Source organism: Nothoprocta perdicaria, unplaced genomic scaffold (genome assembly GCF_003342845.1).
Source record: "Nothoprocta perdicaria isolate Ctin4 unplaced genomic scaffold, notPer1 scaffold_15, whole genome shotgun sequence".
Taxonomy (NCBI): Eukaryota; Metazoa; Chordata; class Aves; order Tinamiformes; family Tinamidae; genus Nothoprocta; species Nothoprocta perdicaria.
Genome location: NW_020454649.1, coordinates 4,245,905 through 4,266,209, shown reverse-complemented (window position 1 = coordinate 4,266,209; position 20,305 = coordinate 4,245,905). Strand labels below are relative to the sequence as shown.

At 42.4% G+C, this 20,305-nt stretch overlaps 1 long non-coding RNA gene across 3 annotated transcripts in view; it reads left to right on the top strand.

The window, feature by feature from the left end:
- Window positions 1-20,305, top strand: part of LOC112943465 — a 184,481-nt gene that overhangs the window by 99,913 nt on the left and 64,263 nt on the right. The window contains exons 1-3 of one of the 3 annotated variants that reach the window (XR_003248594.1): window positions 2,543-2,751; window positions 8,601-8,694; window positions 18,938-18,989. This is a non-coding gene — a long non-coding RNA (uncharacterized LOC112943465). Of the gene's footprint in view, window positions 1-2,542; window positions 2,752-8,600; window positions 8,695-10,274; window positions 10,713-18,937; window positions 18,990-20,305 lie in introns of those variants that run through there. The other 2 variants (XR_003248592.1, XR_003248593.1) reach the window with 2 other exon arrangements.

Below are 20,305 nucleotides of genomic sequence, written 5' to 3'. Positions count from 1 at the left end.
CTCTGTTCCTCATGGTTAATAAAAGAAAGCAGTAGGTCTGTTCATAGCGATCATAAAAACTGTAAGAATATAGACAATATATAATAATTAACTCTCAGAATGACACTATAATTTTCCCCACCTGTCCCCCAGAAAGGAAATGTGTGTCTCATTTCACTGCGAATAAGATATAGCATGTTTGTGGTTTGGAAGAGGATGGCCTGATTTCTGTTGGTTGAAACAGCTGCCTGCTGTGATGTGAACTAAAGCACAGACTGAGACATCCATGGACCTGGCTTGTTTTTAAGAGGGCTTAGTCTTAGCAGGAGAAATCTCTGCTTGCTGCAGTAGCTTATTGTATGTTCCGTAGTTGGACAGGTCAGACCACGAGTCTGAATGCATTTCACTGCCTCCTGGAAGTGACAAATGTGACAGGAAGGATGCAGCAAGTGAAATCTTCACAGAGATAGGGAATAGTAGAATGTCCAGGTGAAGGCTTTAGAAAAGATTTTGTGTGGTTATTTAGATGGTTCTGATTTGGTTTAAATCCTCTCCAAGCTAGGGGAAACTTGATATATTGAAGATACAAAATGTGTTTGTTTGGGCTTATGGATGGACCTTTTGCGTTTACAGTTGGACTTGATGATCTGAAAGATCTTTTCCAACTATAATTATTCTATTCTATTGTATTCTGTTCTGTTCTTTGTGAGAACCCTACCTGCTCCTAGAACCCCTATTCCTACATTAAAAAAAAAAAAAAAAATCCAGGAAGTCCGTAGCCCTCATTCTGGTTCATAACTTACCATTTTTATATTATCTCCTTTAAAAAAAAATAAAAATAAAACCAGAGAGAACTACTCCCAAATGATAATAGGTTATAGTAAAAACTGACTCAAAAAAAGTTGAGAACAAGCTGGATCAGCCCTCTAACAGATGGGAGGCTTTATTGCTTGAAACTTAGGAGATGCTGGTAAATCACTTGGCCTTATTAAAGATACCAATCACCAACAGGATTTGTTTTATATAAATATATATATATATATAAATATATATATATATAAAAAATACATATACTGCACAAGGAAGCTGCACAGAATTACAAATCTCTTTTTGACTGTGGGATTTTGGTAGACACTCATGGTACAGTGTAGTAGGCAGCAGAGAAGCTCTCCCACTATCTGTGTCAAATGCTGCTTCTTTTAAAGGTAATTTGTTAACATAGTGGTAAGTTTTGGCTAATAGTGATGGGCTAGGATTTCTTAAAGTACTTTCTAATATGTCACTCTTTTTGATTAGCACATGGAAATCATGGTTAAGATAGACTTTTAGGACAGCTGTAGAAATAAAGCTTGCCAAGATATAAAGCACCGTGTTACCATACCTTGCTTTGGAAGTAGAGGGAAATAAGTAGAGGACATCATTTCATAGAACAGTTGTGAAGTGTGTTCTGGGGGGCAGCATTCAACGTGTGTCCAGCAAGCAGAGCAAGAGCAGGTTCCTGCGCGTCTTTGCGCCTCCGTGTCCCTACACGTGCGTGCCATCCGTGCGTGCCATCCGTACCTTCCAGCAACGCTGCTCCCCACGCAGCGGGCAGGAGGGCATTTCAATGGCTTTCTTCCTGCAAATGTTCAAAGTTATCAAGTAAATTATCAAACCTCAAAAAAAAAAAAAAAAAAAAAAGACTCTGGAAAACAAATGACATGTCTAGAAAGTCAGTAGTTGATTCAACATTTCCTATTTATGCACACAAAATGACAGCTTAATACACTTTTTTCCCAAAAGAGGCAAGAATTTAGTGTGTAGTATCTCCCTAACCACTCAGCACTCTACAAGCATAAACTCAGTAAAGCTTATATAAACTAACTGCAGAACCTCACAGCTGCTGCAAAATTCTGTGGGCCAAACTCATTCGGTTTAAGTGGAACAAAAAACATTAAGATCAAAATAGAGGCTCAGTTTGACTCTGCATTTTCCTCTAACGTATGGGACCTTTCTGTTTGTCTGATGTACTTACTACAAGTTTAACTAATGAAAATGCAGCCCACATCCCTGCAAACTTAAGTAGTATATAAACAAAGAAACGTGTCCTTGTATCATCGAAGTGAAGAAGTGTGGGTGAGCGACTGTTTTGAGTTACTCCTAAGCTGTGAGATTCCTGGCTCTTTCTTTGAGGCCAAGCTGGAGTTGTCAGCAGGTTATCATTCCTTGGGCTGCTCAATGAGAGAGCCTTCATTTCACCGCAGTCTCAGCTGTGTGTGCCCGGTGGGCAGTAGGCAGGAGAGCTCTGCCAGGTGGTGACACCGCGCCGCGTGGCCCTGGAGCGCCAGCCTGCCTGCCCCGGGCACCCACCCACGGGCTGCACCGAACGTGGGCCGGCGTCACTCTGTATTCCTGGCGGATAACGTGCTGCTAAATATCGTTGGTCGGTTGGTCCTTTTCTGTCAGGATGCCCTCCTCCTCAGAGTTGACTCTCTGAAAAATCCCGAGTGGATTTGGGGTTTTTTGGATTTTGATCCTTGCTTCTTTGATTTATTCTAGAGCAGATTCTGGGCATCTGGCTTTTGGTGTGCCTGCAGAACGCTGAATTAGCCATCCCTGCTCAGTCTGAAGCGCACGAGCACCGTGAGCTGCCTCAGAGTGGGCCTCACGGCCAAGCGGCTCCTTCGCTAGGCAGTAGGAAATGACTTCAATCCTACAGCTCTTTCTCCTGGGCTTTGGTGCCTGACTCGGAGCAGCAGCGAGGTATTTCCCTGAAACCTTTCCTGGAATAAGGTACTTATGTCATTTTCTTGGAAACGATCATGGAGACCATGCCTTTCTTTTAAAGTATAGCCAAGAAAGTACTGCCAAACCCTTTTATGCAATACACGCAACCCCAGAATGTGAATAGCCCATTGCCAGCTCTCTTGGCAGGGTTTCAGGCCCATATGGCCTGTCTGCCCTGAGGATCCCCTAGCCACCAAACCATACTTGGAGCCTCATGTCCCTCCACTGGAAGCCTTTTTCCTTTGTAGGAAACCTTAACGATGCACTGGACCAGAGCAGGAGAGAGGAGGTTTGCTGGGAGGGAATGGGACTCCTCCGAGTCCCCCGTGGGCAGCTTGCAGAGAGGACCAGCGGTCTCCTTCCAGCATTCCCGCATTAGGGATTGCTCCTGCATCTTCCAGGGAGCAGTTTCTGGACAGAATGCACAGCAGTCACCGAACACAGGCAGCTGGTTTGCCCCTTTCCTCTGAGACCAGGGCTGAAATGAGATGGCACTTGGTAGAGGGTACCATGGTTAGAAAGGTTGTGGAGAAACCCTCTGGGGAGTCCAGACTGGGTTTTGAGACAGACGTCCAGGCGTGCGTGGGTCCGTATTTTGGTGGGCTTTGCTAGCAGTGATCCCTATGCTAATCTTACACTGCAGCAGAGGGACTGGAAATTGTGGTGCTGTATCATGTAGCTGCCGCACGTATCGGGATCAGATTTTCTGATCAAACTCCAGACGTTTCCATCACTGAGTTATTTATAATTAGATATTAAGCATGAGCCAAAGGTCAAACACAGAAAGCTGTATGACCAATAAGCCCAGCAGAGCCATGTGGTGGTTTATATCGCTTCATTTTCCGAGGACAGGAGCCTGGGAGCAGCATGTGGCCCAGCAGTCAGGGCAGGGCGCCAGTTGCTACTTACTGCATAGAAGGCAATAGAGCTAGAAAATTCCCTGACACATCCATTGCACAGATGAAACTGCTACCTAATGATTTGTGTCTCAGATACCCTTTTCCCATAAGGGGAAAGACAGCTTTTTTTTTTTTTTTCTCTCTCTCTTTTCAATAAACATTAGGCTTTTGGATCATACAGAAAGAAATGTATTTTTCCCAGTGGTTATGAGTGATTATGAAATGTACTTCAAATTATCTAATATGTTCAGCCATTCAACGTTTATTTATTTGGAAAAATGAAAGGGGAACATCAGCTCGGTTAATGAAAAGATATTCAGGTGTCAGAATCTGAATTCTTCATCTGTGTTAGTCGTCTGCTATTAGCTACGAGATTCCTTTTGCTCTCGTGCATTCTCAGAGGAAAGAAAACAGTATGTCAGCTAATGGTTACTTTGAGAGAAAACTGAAGGCGATCGATTATTAGTACTGAAAAAAAAAAAAGCAGCGTTGGCCATGCGATGTGGAATCCTCTATTAATTTCCACTGATGTGTTCATTCTGAAATACATCTAAGTGGTGTAGCTCAGCAGTCCTCCTTTATATCAGCTGGGGACCTAATTTATCACACATCGAAATGCGCTATTAAGGAATAAATCCCAGCTTTTAAATTGTTAGAGATGACAGCAAAAGTTTTTGGTTTGCCATGCAACTGAGCACAAAACTTGCATCCATCTCTGCTGCAGAGCACATGGTACTTGCAAAGAAAATAAAAAGGGGAAAACTTCACTAAAAAGAGACTAATAAGCCTTGTACGTTAAAAGACAAGCAGAAAATAAATTTGCTTTGAAATTTATACTCGAGCATCCTATGCTGGAAGGAAGAAAATTATATCTAGCTGGCATAGAAAAGCAGAGAATTTTTTGTTCTGGGGAGGAGTGAGGTATTTTAGTTACTCTAGCTTTGCTTTTCTCTTACTCTAGTAGGTGAAAGGTAGAATAGATCCCCCAGGATAGCTCACATTTACTCTGCTATTTTAGAGCAACTCCGTTACTCTGAATCTAGTGGAAACTGGCAAAGCGAGCAAGGGAGGGAACTTCTGCAGGCGTAATACGCTGGTAGATGAAGCTGGTAATTGAGTTTCATGTAAAACCCTTCATGTTTTTACTGACGTAAGGTGAGCCTTGCATCCATGAGGCAGGGGCGGCTGGGCAAGGCAGCAAGCGAGACCTATGTAGGCTCTGCTTGGTGTGTGGGGCAGCTCAGCCTGGCACAGGGGCCCTGGTGCTTGCCCTCCTGCTCTTTCCCATCTCAACCCACTTGGGGAGGCAGCAGTCAGGTGACAGCGAGGAACAGCCCCTGTACTGGCGCGGTGCAGCTTGGTCACCGGCAACGCTCGCGCCTGGGATGACTAGAGGAAGTTAGAGACCCTGCAGGGAGAGTAGGGCTGGGCCTGCAGCGAGGACAGGGCGGGTGGACAAGGATGCCGTCCTGCCCTGCTTCCCGGTGCCTGCTCAGGAGGACAGCCGTTCTGCCGTTCTTCAGGCTTCTCCTGTTGGCACCTGCAAGGGTAATGTTGGTGCTTTGTCCTCAGCACTTCAGTCTTGCTCGTTGAGTTGCCCCTGTGTGCAAGTCCCCAAGCCTTCTCAGCAGCACAGCTTTCCAGCCTGCGGGTCACCTCCGCAGGACCTTTATTTCTTTAACAGATGTAACATCAACTGCCATGGACTCTTTCCAGTTTTTTATCTCCTGCTAAGTAGTCTCCTGCATCAACTGTTTCAAAATTTTGTCCAAGGCTGAGGTCAGTCTAACTGACCTGATACTGCCTGTGTCAGCCTGCCTGCCCTTTTGAATAGAGGCTGCTCATGGTCCTTGGGAATTTTCCTGTTATTCCAAGATACATTAAAACTTTGCTAGAGAGTTTCTGCATCCAGGTCTTCAGGACTGTTGGATACCAAGTATCTGTGCTGACAGGTTTAAAATATTTTCCATAATCTGATGCTCTTTAATATCATCTGCAGCTATTGAAGAGCTGAGAAATACTCCGTTAACATCAAGAGAAGGACGACAGCATTTTTTTCCTGATATGAATAGAAATATTTACTAAATGTTTCTCTTATCTGCATGATTAACAGCACTGTCTTCTTCAAAAAGCTTTAATAATTGGTTATCTTTGTCAGTTTTCTAAATACTTCAAAAGTCATCTTCATGTTAGTCTCCTATCTGTTGAGTATAGAGCTTCCCTTATTCTCTACTCTTTTATGAATTAGATATGTATTGCTTGTTGTCTATTTTCCATCTTTCATTTTCTGTAAAGCAACATTATATACGTGCACAAAGAAGCTGAATTTGATACACATATACAAATATACATACATATATATGGGTATATATACCCATAGACATATGTCTATTTGAGAAAGCTCCTCCACCTGGGGTCTGGTTACTCTGTTTTAAGCTTGCCCTAAAATATGCAAAGCCTTCAAATTTGGCTGAAGGGATGCCAAACTCTGCAAGCCATTGATCCAAGCAGTTACTGCATCTTTGAAAAGAATAAAACCCTACCCCACCTGAATGTGAGCAGAACATAGGAAGGATAACAGAATTAGGAGTTTCTTCTACCGTGAAGGGAAGTAACTTTCTTTAATGTGCCTGGAAGAGAACCACGGTTGCTGCAGCTTGGTGATTTTGAAGTAAGTTGCTTAGATTTTGCTTGGAGAGTGAGACAGCTACTGTTTCATTTATCTGGTTCATTAAGTTTAGACTATATTTGTCTCTGTTTGCTTTTCTACTTGTGCTTGGAGTGTGTCTATCTGTGCTCTGTTTCACAGAGCCTGCAGTTTATTTGCCTGAGTTTGCTTTCCACTGCCTTTGGGCTGTGTTTGCACTGAGCTCTGTTTCATTCAGCCTGGACTTTATGGGCCCAGGTTTGTTCCACCGTGCTTGGCCTGTGTTTGTTTTGCTTTCCAGAGCTTGAGAATGTGGCTGCAGATGACTCGCCACCGCCTCGCCGCGGGTCTGTGTCTGCGGCGCGCTCGGCCTCCGTGCTCCTGGGCTAGCTAGGCCTTGCTTGGTGGCCGCTAGTCTCTGCCCTGCCCTTTGCCCAGCTTCTGCGTTCAGGATTCATCTCTTGAACATTATTAACTTCCTTTTTAGTTCTCTTTTTGTTCTCTTTATTTCCTCTTTGTCATTTTTTTCATTTAACCAAATCCATTTTTCTGCATCTTACCTGTTGTATTCTGGAGGTTAGAGTTTAGATACAAGTTCAAATATCCTGTGCAGGCATCATCTCAAAAAAATTCCTTCAGGTAATTAGAGAAGATTTTTTACCTTGCAGTCATCCCTACTCAAGCAGCTCAGCTGCAATGTGTTTTCACCCAACATGAGATGGTCTTTTTATATGGTACTCTGCCACATGCATCCTAAACCATTATGTTGTGTTATATGTTATAACCTTGTGATATATCTGCATTCATGAAATGTCCCCACTCATGAAAGTCCATTATTTCTAATGTGTTAAATACTTTCTGTAGACTAGGTTGACCTGCTGGAAACCAGCTCCTCAGAGAGGGATCTGAGAGTCCTGGTTGACACCAAGTTAACCATGAGTCTGCAGCGTGTCCTCGTGGCCAAGAAGGCCAATGGGATCCTGGCTGCATCAGGAGGATGTTGCCAGCAGGGCGAGGGAGGGGATCCTGCCCCTCTGCTCAGCTCTGGTGAGGCCGCACCTGGAGCACTGTGTGCAGTTCTGGGCTCCCCAGTATAAGAGGGACGTGGAGCTTCTAGAGAGAGTCCAACGTAGAGCGACAAAGACAGTGAAGGGACTGGAGCATCTCTCGTATAAGGAGAGACTAAGCAAACTGGGCCTGTTTAACCTGGAGAAGAGAAGGTTGAGATCTGATCAATATGTGTAAGTGCCTGAGAGGAGAATGTAGGAGAATTATCTTGCTCATTATCCAACTTTTCTCCAGAAGCAACAGAACTAGGATAAACCCAAAGGATAAATTAAAAGAGAAGGGATGAGTTGGATAAGATCAATGTGGGATGTAGTTGGAAGGACTGACTCAGCAGAAGAAAAAAAGGTAAAGCAGCCTACCTTCAGAGTTCACCTGTTTCTGACAGTATTTTTAAATCAGTGAGGCTGAAGCCTCCAGATTCGGGGAATTCAGGCATGTCTGTGGACAATGTAGAAGTAATCAGTCCTATCTAGTAGCGAGTGGATAGACTAATCAAGGTGCCCCCAAATCAACTTTCATTTCTATAGTCACAGTCTATAGAGGGATGTGTGATAAGAATTATTGCAAGGAGATATGACTGCATGGGGAGGGAAAATTATCAGGTTATGACCCTAATAATATTTGAATTTTGTAGATTTTGAGTATTTGATGTTTTTATTCTTTAGGGATAAAAGAAGAGAAATGGCCATAAATGAAAGGAGTTACGAAGGATATAGCTGGTGGAAATATGCTGTAAAATTTTGATGATTTTAATATATGAAAATATTAAAAAATGCCTGTACCAGTTGATAGGTCTGAAATATTCACTAATTACTAGGAGGTAGGTTTGGTGATCAACTTTTCATGGCTCAAGTGTGAAGATGAAAATTAAGGAGGTCCGTACTGCATACAGAGAAAGAAAATAATCATGATATTAGATGCTGAATGTGTTAAGTATTTCTGATTATCTTAAAGTAGGTCTTGAGTATACTTATTAATAACAGATAGCAAGAGTTACACACACGTAGATGTTGTGAACTGGAGTAAGAACTTCCTCTGCAGAAAGGGGATGTGAACTCTGGGCTTCAGATTAGCCAATTAAAGATAGATATCAGTGTGAAATCACAAGCACTCTCTGCAGGTAGAAAACCAGTAGTTTTATCAGACCTTAGAGTTACAGAAGGGGAAGTGGAAAAAGAAAACAGCAGCAAGAAACACAGCAAGGAGATTTTTTTTTTTTAAGAAGCTTTCTTCTTTTACAGATCCCCTGTGGGCTCTTGCACTGTCACTGTGATGGATTATCTGAAATCATGCTGGGAAGAAGTACACGTAGAGCTGGATGGACCTGGTGTACAGGTATTCATATCTCTCTTGCTGGCTCTGTGCTGGACATAACCTGGCGGGCCGGGAATCCCCTGCTGCTGGTTGTGAGGAAAAGGGAGAGGTCATCTTTGTGCTTAGGGCCTACTCCTTCCATGTCCAAGTCCCTGGATTTTGACTGATATTTGAGAATATCTTCTTCAAGCTTGTGAACGGCCCAGCTGACCTGATTGCTCTATTCAAATATAGGCATGTGCTTAGGGATCTTTGGGCTTAGGTAAAGCAACAAGCCCTAAAAGGCAGACCAGTTAATACCTGCTTTTGGAAAGGTTGCTTCTGGTGCTCAGTAGGAATTAGCAAACCCATGCCTCAGGACTCTTCTGAAATACTGTCCCAGTGTGCTACTGTATTGAGAACCTCTGCACATGGCCATATATCAAAAACATTTTCAAAAATGTGCATTTTCACTACATTTTCTTTACAAAAAGAGATTGAGGTGCTGGAGTGTGTCCAAAGACAGGCAATGAAGCTGGTGAAGGGGCTGGAGCCCAGACCTTGTGAGGAGCAGCTGAGGGAGCTGGGGTTATTTAGTCTGGAGAAGAGGAGGCTCAAGGGAGACCTTATCACACCCTACAACTACCTGAAAGGAGGCTGTAGTGAGACGGGGGTTAATCTCTTCTCCAGAATAACTACAGATAGGACAAGAGGAAATGGCCTCAAGTGGTGCCAAGGGAGGTTCAGGTTAGATATTAGGAAAAATTTCTACATGGAAGGAGCGGTCAAGCATTGGAACAGGCTGCCCAGGGACGTGGTGGAGTCACCATCCCTGATAGTGTTCAAGAAACGTGTAGATGAGGCGCTTAGGGACATGGTTTAACAGTCATGGTGTCAAAGGGCTTACAGCTGCACTTGATGATCTCAAAGGATCTCGAAGGTCTTTTCCAGCAATAATGATTCTATGATTCCATGAAAAATGTCCTAGAATATAATTTTGTGCATACTTGTGTCACTACTTGTACCTCTATTTTTTATCCATGAGATAGTATTTTTTGCACTAGCTTGGATTCCAGATCTTCATAGTGCTGATTTTATTCAGCTATGAATAAGCTTTTAGGCCAAGTCCTACCTTCCTTGCTGAGTCCATGGACATCAATTCAGTGCATTTAATATAATGAAGAACCACTGGAATGGATTCTGTGGGCAGACAACTCTAAGCTTATTTTTTCTAATATTTTGTTTTGACAAGAAGCTTAGCTGTTTTTTTTTTTCCAGGACTGTAGCCAAATGTAAAAAAAAAAAAGAAAAAAGAAAAAAAAAAAGAAAAAGACAGCTATGAGACTCTCCAAGAAATGACCAAACTACCTCGAAAATGTGGCAAACATTAATGGTTACACTCAGAGAAACATGCTATGGTGTTTGAATCCAGGCTGAATCCTGAGGAGGTTAGAAAATAGGGATTGGCGAGTCATGTATCCATCATCTAAATAAAGCTCCTATGTGGTGGTGGTTGTAAAGAGGCAGGCAATTCAGATGCATTCCTAATGACATATGAGGTGAGATACAGACCATTGCTAGCATCACTACGGTCAATAATGTATCTCTGTATATTCCTGCAGCGTCTTTTCTAGAGCTGAACTGATGGGATATGCCTGTCTATGTCTATCTTGTACAACCTGTGAGGAACCACTGAAGAAGGCTCCTTCCTTGGTGGAGACCACTGGCATTGAACGCACTTGCCCGCACCAAGAGTTTAGGCTCTTACCTGGTAATTGGCAAAACATCAACCCTTAAAATAAGTGGAGTTGAAAGGAAGGAAAAGAATATCTCTGCGAACAGGTGATGTTTATGCTTTGGAGATCTTTTTGTGCAAAGTGCTTTATAGACAGGTAGCAAGACACCCTCCCTCTACAAGTGCTTACAGGCAGGCAAAGGCAAACAAGAACATTAACATATCCGTTTTGCAAAGATGAAGCAGGCAGATTAGCAGAGAGGATAAATGAACTGCCCAAATGCATGGAGAGGGTCTGAAAATCACAGACAGAGTCTCTAGTCAAGTTCCCCAGTCAAGAGACACGTCTTTAGCTGCCATGCTTTCTAATCAGACTCGGGAGCCTTTCCCTGACCCTCAAAACCCTAGTAAAGATTTCATGGTGGATGTTTGCTCTTGGATTGAAAAATTGTCTTGTTCCTGGTTTACAAATGTTGGGCAAGTGCTGTCTAATGGTTTATGTATTAGAAGGATATTCTCATTTTCCACATGCTGTCTGGCCCTGATTGCTGTTATGAAATGTTCTGAGAATACTTTTTGGAAGAAAAAAATCAGAGGGAGGGCAAACTTGATGATAAGTTAGACCCTCTGCAATGTATTGCTTTTCATCTGTGTTTTCCATGGCAAGGAGACAGCAAATTACATGAGACAGCCTTATGGACCCTCGGCCAAAAGTCTGAGAGCTGCAGTTTGTTTCCTGGGAAGCTGAAGCCAGGAGACACGTACAAGAGCAGTCCCTGTAGGCTGCCCAGGGGATCCGCGTTTGACTCCCGCACTCTTTCAGAAGTCTTGGTATTTGCAGTCAAATGATTATTGGTTAGGAATTGAGGCTTCAGAATGCAAAATCCCTTGGCCTAAGCAGAAAACTGTAGATAAACATCAAACAAATGAGCAGCTGGGTTAAGAGTGTACACACAGCACATACTTGAAATGTCACTGACATACCATATTCCTGTAGCTGGGTACCCATTCGGTACCCATGGTAGTTTAATCTTACTTTTTCTTGGCAAGATCAAGTAGGTATCTTGGCTTAGTAAATAGAATGGAATAGCCTATACATTTTTTTTTTTTTTTGCATTTCACAGGAGGAAAAAAAAATCATTGAATTGAGTATTTCTATTCCTTTTGTTTATTAATTTATTTTTATTGCCACCTTTCTTTGTACTCTTAGACTTTGACTGACTATTGGTTGGATTAGGTGAATTAATGGCCTAATAGGTCAGAGGATCAGAGAGCCCCTGAAGGGCTAGGACCACCCACCCCTCTCCAATCGGATCTCACAAAAGAATTTAAAGGAGATATATTTCTTCTGGGTTTTGGAAGGCTCTTTCCGTAAGTCCTGAAGTCAAGAAAGGCTTTCTTCAGTTGACATAGATTATATATATAAAAAAAAATCTAGTCAAAATTCGTAGAAAAAATTGAAATACTAAAATGTTTGTTCTGTTGTTGAATCTGAATATATTAATGTATTCTTTTGATTGTGTTAATATAAATAGGTGATAGGAAATTATATATGTAAAAACAAAATAGAAATAGAAACTTCTTGTAGCACACATTTGCACATGTGCACACACATGCATATACATAGAGAAAATGCACCTGATTTGGCAAGGATATTCAGACACTGTCATTCTGTGCAAGATACTTGACTTGATACTAAACTAAAAGCTACACAATAAAGATCTGTGTTGCCGACGGGGGTCGGCAAGCCTCATTCGCTAGCTGGACTGACCTGGGGTTGTCCTCMCCCCAGGGCCCTGGAGCACAGATATCACTATGGGGGATGCGKCAAAAKGGCRWTTATTGYGCAGTTCWGTCTGCCTATATACTCCAGCTGAATGCGGAAACTCACCTACTGCCCAATCGGGAGACTAATTTCTACTTTTCGCCTTGTATGGCATGGGGTTATCAGTAAACTGCATAAATTARTTAYRCTCCTAACTCCCGTGACATCGCGAGATCTTCTGAGCGCCATGCCCTAAGCTCTATGCCCTATGCTATACTATATCATCTACTTTCGCTAAGCTCTCTAACTTATTAAGCCCTAAAAACACAAAAACGCCTACAGATCTGTTTGTTCGGAGTGGAGCAGCTTCAGCCTAAAGCTGTAGCCCAGATTCATCTCAAATATTAGTTACCTGCCTGAGGTACCTTGAATAGTGACTTAGAGGGTCTTTCTTCACAGAGAGAGAGGCTTATCTAGAGCGAATCTCTCCTCTGATGTGTGGTGGTGCAATATCTCTATATTTATTCCCTAGCCACCTATCGCTAGGTATGAACAAAGTGATCGCTAAAATGCTTAGAAATTTGGACAAGAGGTAACGATACTCTCCATCTATGGAGGTGTCCCTCAAGCTCATAGTTTTGGTCCCTTCTTTGGCTCTTCCAGCTACAACACATTTGAAAGAAACCCTGAGTCTCTCGGATACAGTCTGATGCTTTGCAAATGTTCTCTGGCTGTCCACAGAGATGCATCATTCTGATGCAGGGGAAGTGATTCGCCCAGCCATGAAGAAGCGAGGAAAAGAAGCAGTGGCCTTGGGACAGGATGTGGGAAGCCGATGGGAGAGGTTTTGAATTCTTGATTTGGAGGGTCAGACATACCCACGTATCATAAAAATTTTTTTTTCTTTCTCCTGAATGAATTAAATGCCAAGTCCCAAATATTCAACCTTTAGAGGCTGCAGGAATTACAACCACACACACACTGTTTTTTCATTAGAAAATAGCCCACCCACCTTCAGTGTCTGGCTTTACCCATGTCCATTTGTTTAATTTATAAACCCCCCAAATGTCTTTGTGTTTTTGAAGCTTTTTGTTTCTTCTTGAATCTTTGCAATTGTTACTAATTGATAAAATAGGAGATAAAGAAAAAAGCCAAGAATTCCGCTATTTTCGGGAGTACTTTTACGTACAGGAGAAGCACATACAAGTATTAAGGATATAGATATTATTTATGTTTATGTTATTATTAGTAATAGTATTAAGGGTATAGAAGTTACACTCCATTTTATATTTAGCAGTTTTAATGGAAACATAGAGACAAAAGTAGGCTTGGACTGGTAGCTGACGGCAGCTTTGTTTCTGGAGCAGTCACAGTTCCTTTCCTTCCTCCGGCTGGAGGACAGTAAATGACGTCCTTGCTTTCTGCAAGGATCAGCTGAAGGAGAGGGAGATCTGAGGGTGTCACAGCTTCCAGATTCCAGCAAGTAGCTGCCACCGTGTCCCTGCATCTTCTTGTCTAGAGCTGAGCCCAGCAGTTAGGAAGGTCTTACTTTGCTTTCAGCAGCGGCGCAGTTAGCTGCGAGTGTGACCAGGAAGCAAGTGGTTCCCACTGGGAAATGACTGAAACGCCAGGTTTGGGAATAGATTTGTGAAGAGGCGAGAGGGAAGGTTTCTAGAGCTTCCACCCTGAATAATAAATATCACCATTTGAAATAAATCACTTGATTACGGTATCATATGGTATTTTATCCCTTTTTTAAGTCAGACATTATTACTCATAAACTAAATAATATGATCATTTTTTAAGAGGTGAGATCATGCCTAGAAGTAAGTCCAAACATGACTAGACATTGTAATTTAATTTTTTTAGGTTTTCACTAGCCAAGAGCTGACATCTGTATTGAAATGGAAAGGATTTTAAAGAAGATGGCTCATTTCTAAAGGCACTGGTGTGGCGTTTTCCAAACGCTGCTAAAATTAAGCGTGAGGCTGGCGACAGTCTCCGTTCCTTCCAAAGAGCTCATCCGTCCATGCTAGGGGCTTCAGTGGGAAACACTAGCGGGAGAATATGATTTACTTTTTTAGACTGTGTTTAATAAAAGAAAATAATAGAAAAATCTGATACCTTCCAAGTAAGGTGAATCCTTTGCCATTAGTTCTTTGGACCTGCCAGCCTTTCTCCGCACGTGGTCCGTACCGCAGGCAGTGCCCTTGGGCTTGCTCACCGTAGGCACCGTTGACGTTTGGGCCATTTCCATGCCACTGAGATGCTTCTGTGTTGCATGGTGGTGGTGGCCTTTGAAACCCTTCGGTGCAGAGCTGCCGTGTGCCTCTGAGCAGCACTGCTGGCGTTGGGGCCTCGTTGGACTTGGACGTGCACATGCAGCTGCTGGAGCCCGTCCAGGAGCCGCGCTGCAGCGACTCCAGCTCAGCTCGGCTTTTCCAATATATATTTATAATCGCTCATAATTACGTGCATGAGAAGTAACTAATGATCGAAGTGCAGTTTTCCTCCCCCAAGAAAATGTGCCATAATTACTTTGCTTATTAGATTTTGTAACCAGCGTAACTTGTTAGCAGGAAGGGTGCGAAGCACCGAAAATATTATTTCCTTCTCCCGAGTGTTTAGGATAACAATATAAGCATTGACCGTTGTGTACTTTGGTATTATTTTCCTTTCCTGCTTATAGTCCCTTCTCATGTTTCTGCATCATTTTCGGCCCCTAATAGGGCTCGGATGAAGCCATTGATGTGGGCGCGCGGAGGCCGGCGAGCAGCGTGCCTTTGCCCCCAGTCTCCTAGCAGCAGCCATTCATGTTATGTGGGCTTTCTCTTTCGGGCATTGCCCACCCCGAAAGTGACTTCAGGCATTTTTCACTGCCTGTTCTGCATGAATAGCCACAGGCCTCTTGCCAATTGTCCCCCCTTCTTGAAAGCCAGCCCGAGGCAAAGGCCTTTTCAAGTGCGCTCGCGGAGTGCCACACAGGCTTTCAGGGCATTGTTGTGGCGCCCAGGGCCGCGCTGCGCAGCGGGGTCAGGAGAGAAAGCACAATGAGGGCCCAGGGAGGCTTCATGCAGTCCTCAGATGCTGGCCTGTTTATTAATTTACAAAACTAATGTCACTGTCTTTAAAGGAGAGAGTGAGTGAAAAAGATGCCCTTTGAAGGAGAGGGGCTGCTCTGGAGGCACTGCCAAGCGGCGCTCCCCTTATTAAATTGATTTTATGGAAGCAAGTACAGCTAATAAAAGTTCAGAAGCACCAATGAAATATTGGAGGTCTGGATTCACAGTTTTCTTTTTTTCCTCATCAGCTCAGACACAATTCATATTAATGGGTTTTACAAGTTGTCCTTGGGCAAAAAATCCTTAAATTTAATGGGTGCAAATATCTGGCCTCCCTTTTACGTGTCACACAAGCTGTTAGCCGAGACAGTACGATTAGTGCAAGCTCTTGAACAGAGCTAAAGTAATCACATGTTCAAGTAAAGTTTTTTATTTGTAGGTGTTTTGAGAGAAACTAAAAAAGAGTAGAAGTCAGGGAATCCTGGCCAGTGAATATCATGCACTCAGGTGCCTTGATCTGTAAAAGGCTGGTTCAAAGAGTGTTACTCTTGCAGCCACAGTTGAGGTAGATGAGGGGATCTAGACAGGTAGGTCCCTGATGTGCTAGTTCCTATAAAGTTGGGTGGAGCCATGTTGTCTAGTGCTGTATAGGATTTCTGTTGCAGTTTTTAATCTAAAGGCTCCCTTCCATTGCTTTCCTACAAAAAGCCAGCGACTTGTTTTTCTCATGTCAGGTCGGCTCACAGCGCGGTGTGTCAGGCTGCATTGAATCATGTTGTCTTCATCTTGCCTATAGAAACCAAACCAGGACGTGTGTCTTCATCCTCAGGTTGCTTATCGTTTCCACAAACGGTTGCAAATGGTTTCCACTTGCTGTGTGATGCCTAATGTGAATTGAGTTTAGGGACCTGCAAAGCCACTGCAACTGGAACTGGAAGCCACCGTCGTTAGACTTGGAGCCTTTGTAAGGACTCCTTGGATGCCAAGGAAGGACATTGCAGCCTGACCAGTGGGTTACAGATGCAAGATTAGGAGCTAGTTTTAACCATGTGGCCATAAATGTGTGATTGAATTTTAAGTGCTTTCAATTAATGTAGATCAAAAGAAACTTTTGTAGTTGGACAGGCTTTCAAAAGTACCAGACTTCAAGCATAAATCTGTCCAGTCTTCCTTTGTTTTTCATAACTTGTTTTGCCATGTTTGTTAATTAGGGGAGGCATTTAGGACTTGCTCTGTCTCATCCAGTTTCTTCTCTTCTTTAGTGCTCCAGTGGTGAAGTCAGCAGTTTTACAATCTACTTCCTTGAACCTTGAAAGTCATTTACGGCCAGCAAGTGGGTGTAAATTGCTAATGGTAGCATTTTAAATATGCTCTGAATACAAGGCAATGGAAAGTGATCCACAGAACAGAAATCATTATAACCAATTCACTTGCCCTGTAGCAGAAAAGAATCCCCACGGTTATTATCCTTTCTATAACTGGTAAGGCAGGAGAAACAGGCTTATGAGGAGGGAAACTGTTACCTGAAAGCAAGTACCATAAGATCACTCAATATGATAGTCACTGGTAATTTTTAAAAATACGTTTGGTTCAGTTTTCAGCTATATTTAAGAGAGTAGAATTCACAAATTCACACAGCTTCAACATCAGTCTTCATGATTCTGTCAAATACACATGTTCACATTAATATATTTAGTTGTTCGTGATATTACTTAGAGAGAGACGGCTTCAATCAAGGATGAGAGATGCAGTGTCCAATTATTTTCTGTGCCCGGTGACATATTCTGCAATACTGCAGAAGAGGGGCACACCTTGGGTGCAGTACTAGGCACAGGGCAACTGCTGCCTGTGGGGAGACATCTACGGCTCTCAACCGCATTGGGATTTGCCTGTACAAGCCCTGTTTATTTTGGCTTTGGGTGGAGGAGAGGATTTGTCCTCCATATATAAACAACCACAGATAATAGATGTCAATAGACATATTTCAATATTTACAACCTTTAAAAAGTTAATCAAATTAACCACAGTACTGCAATATAAATATGGCAAGCACAAGTAAGCTCCTCAAGAATTGCTTTCCTCTTCCTTCCTTCTGAACTCCTGCATGCCGTCGGAGTACCCAGGTATTCTGGCAAACTTGGCACTTGCACTGCAGGAATATCTAAGCACGGTAATGGCCAGGCCAAGAAGATTCCCACTGAGAGAAAGGTGCTAGGAAGGCCTACAGGCAATAGGAGCTAAGAAAAGGTGTCCGCTAAAGAGAGCGGGCAGGAGAAATTCCCAAAAGAGGTTTGGCATTTGGGTTCAGATAACAGGTTGAACAGATTCGCCACAGTTGTGTAAAACTCACCGAGATAAAACTCAAGCAGCAGTCTCATGCGAAGAAGACATCTTACGAGACTTCACATGACATTTGAAACTTCTGCTTCTGGACCACTTAGAAAAATAAAACAGAAGTGTAAGAATAAAATCCTTTAAAAGGGAAGTTAAAACAGCATGCTTTGTAGTTAACTGAATTTTACCTTGTTTAACTTTGAGTTTAGGTTTGATTTTCTAACACTTAAAGCTTATTTTAGACCATCTGCTCTCCCCTAGTTTCTTGAGCTACCAGAGCAATATCTATATCGGCTCCCAAAACAATACAAAGTGGGGATAGCAGGGCAAATTTCCACAGGCTTTAGTTTTACCTCTGCATGGAGGTAAAAACTTTCTTTCTTCCTTAACAGCTATATATCAGCTGAAGGAGAGAGAATAAAGAGTCAAAATAAACTGTTAGGAAAAAACCTAGATCTGTCTTCCTTAATCAGAATTAATCAGAATTCTTTTCACCACAGAAAACAGACAAACCATCTGAGAAAATAACCTCAAAGGAGGAGTGGAGATGTTGATATCTCTGGACAAGAGATACAATCGAGGACGCATAGTGGGGAAACAGAGATGCTTTGCAAAGGATGAAGATTTTGTTGCTGAATTAGGTTTTGGAGGCCACATGAAATCCTTCTGCAAAGCCCTTGCATGCTGCTTTAGCTGTTGTTAATTTATAGCCATGTTGTATTAACCTTGGTATGACAAATGTGAGCTCCCCGGTGAATGGGGAGCACCTAGATCGTATCGCAGTGCAGAGCTTTGGTGGGGATGAGTTGCTCCCCCAATTGTCGCTAATCTGCCACAGGAGTGTGATATCTTAACTGCTGGCTTTAGCATATGTCTGTCTGTCGGTACTTTTTTTCATCATTTTTAGAAATGTTAATTGTTTTAGTGTATGACTATTGGCAAGACTCAGCTTTCAATGAAAGCTAAAGAGGTAGATTGATTATTAGAGAATAATCTTGCAGTGGGAGTTCTTAGATGCAGACTGGTCTGTAAAACCTGGCTCTCTTTTAGTTACCCAAATGACAGCTGTGCTGTTTGAAATTGTTCACCTTGAATATAATGGCCGGGAGCCTGAAAAACCTTCACTGCCCTTTTGAACGAGGTGCACTCCTGGTCAGCATGGCTGTACCTGCAGGAGTCGCCTGCTGATTCCTGCCTCCTTCCTTCGGTGTAAAGCCTTCCTTGGAGTGAAGGAGCTCCTTCCTGCACATGGATCTGCAGATAGCCTTGGACAGAATTTTGCTACCTGAATCCTATGCTTACAAATTAATTTCTCTCTCATTACTTGAAATTGTGATAATCAGCTTCTTCATCCTAAAGGGACTTTGTTTTCTGTTTTTGCTTTTGCAGATTAGTCTGAAATGATCAGAAGATCCATGAGAATGGAGGCATTCTTAAGGAGGTATGGTTTCAATTAATATTCTGCTCCATCAGAGGCAAGTGTTCCACAACAATATGCCAGTTTTGACAGGATTTATACTATAAAGTTCAGGTTTGGTTCTGACTAGAGAGCAATAGAGTCACCTGGCAGGAAAACCTGGGATTTTTGAATAAGAAGAAGCAAATTAATTTTGAAAATATTTGAAAATATTTTTCATTATAAGACAAAACAAAATGTCAGGGACTCAGAAATGGTGGTGAATCAAAGCTGACATTCACTGCCTATTTCTTTAGAATTATAAACATGGAAGCCAAAGAATCAGTCTCATTACCTTGGTATTACTGTTCTCTTCCTAGATCTTCCACTTTGGAAGCATGACTGCTCTGTAAAGCTTTAAATGGTAATAAGTGCTAGGGATAGGATTTCTGTGTGGTCCCTATGCCAGCATCAGAGAAAAGACCCAATACAGCTAATCTGTTCACATTTAATGAACGTCCTGCTGACTTGGAAGGGAGTTGGGTGCCTGACTCCCCTCTGAGACTTTGAAAATCTCCTGCTATTTTTGTACAATTTTGTCAGGAAACCAGATCGAGCGACTCCATGCAGAAAATGCCACTGCTGTTCCTCCAGGTTTCCACAGGACATTTGACCCCTCCCCTCCCTTCCTTTCTTCTTTTTGTACTTCTCTGGAATGCAGATATTTTGGTTAATTTTCTCCAGCTGTCACAGAGGCTCACAGGAAAATGACCTCGTGGAGTGACCACTTCCCCTAGTCCTTGACTTAAGTAGATTTTTTTTCAGAGCTTTCACCACATCATCCACATCACTGTCTGGAGCCTTTCATGAGTCAGGGAAAAAAACAGAAAACCCCTGAGTGCTATTAAAAAAAAAAAAAAAAAAAAAAGAAAGAAAAATGGAACCAAATCAGATGAGTTTAGAACAGATTTATCTGTATAAGTTGCAATTTCAAATCAGTTTGTGTAGCAGGAAGTTAGTGTTACTCATTCCCACTAAAATGTAGGGAGATATTAGCATTTGGATACCTTCCTCATAAGAATGTTTTTCAGCACGCAATTAGTTGATTCATTTAGTAATGACAGCAGTCTCAGCAAATTTGAGAATCAGACTTCTTTATTCTTTTGTTCTTTTAAATATACTCTCCAGAGGGAAAAAACTTATTGCACAAACTGTGTTTAAAGTTCAGTTTTCTGAAACTGCACTATGAAGAAAATCAACAAAATACCACATGATAAATATTAATGGCTTATGAAATTATATGCATATACCTCAAAAACTAATGATTTGATAAGTGGCATGATAAAAATATGGGCATATTT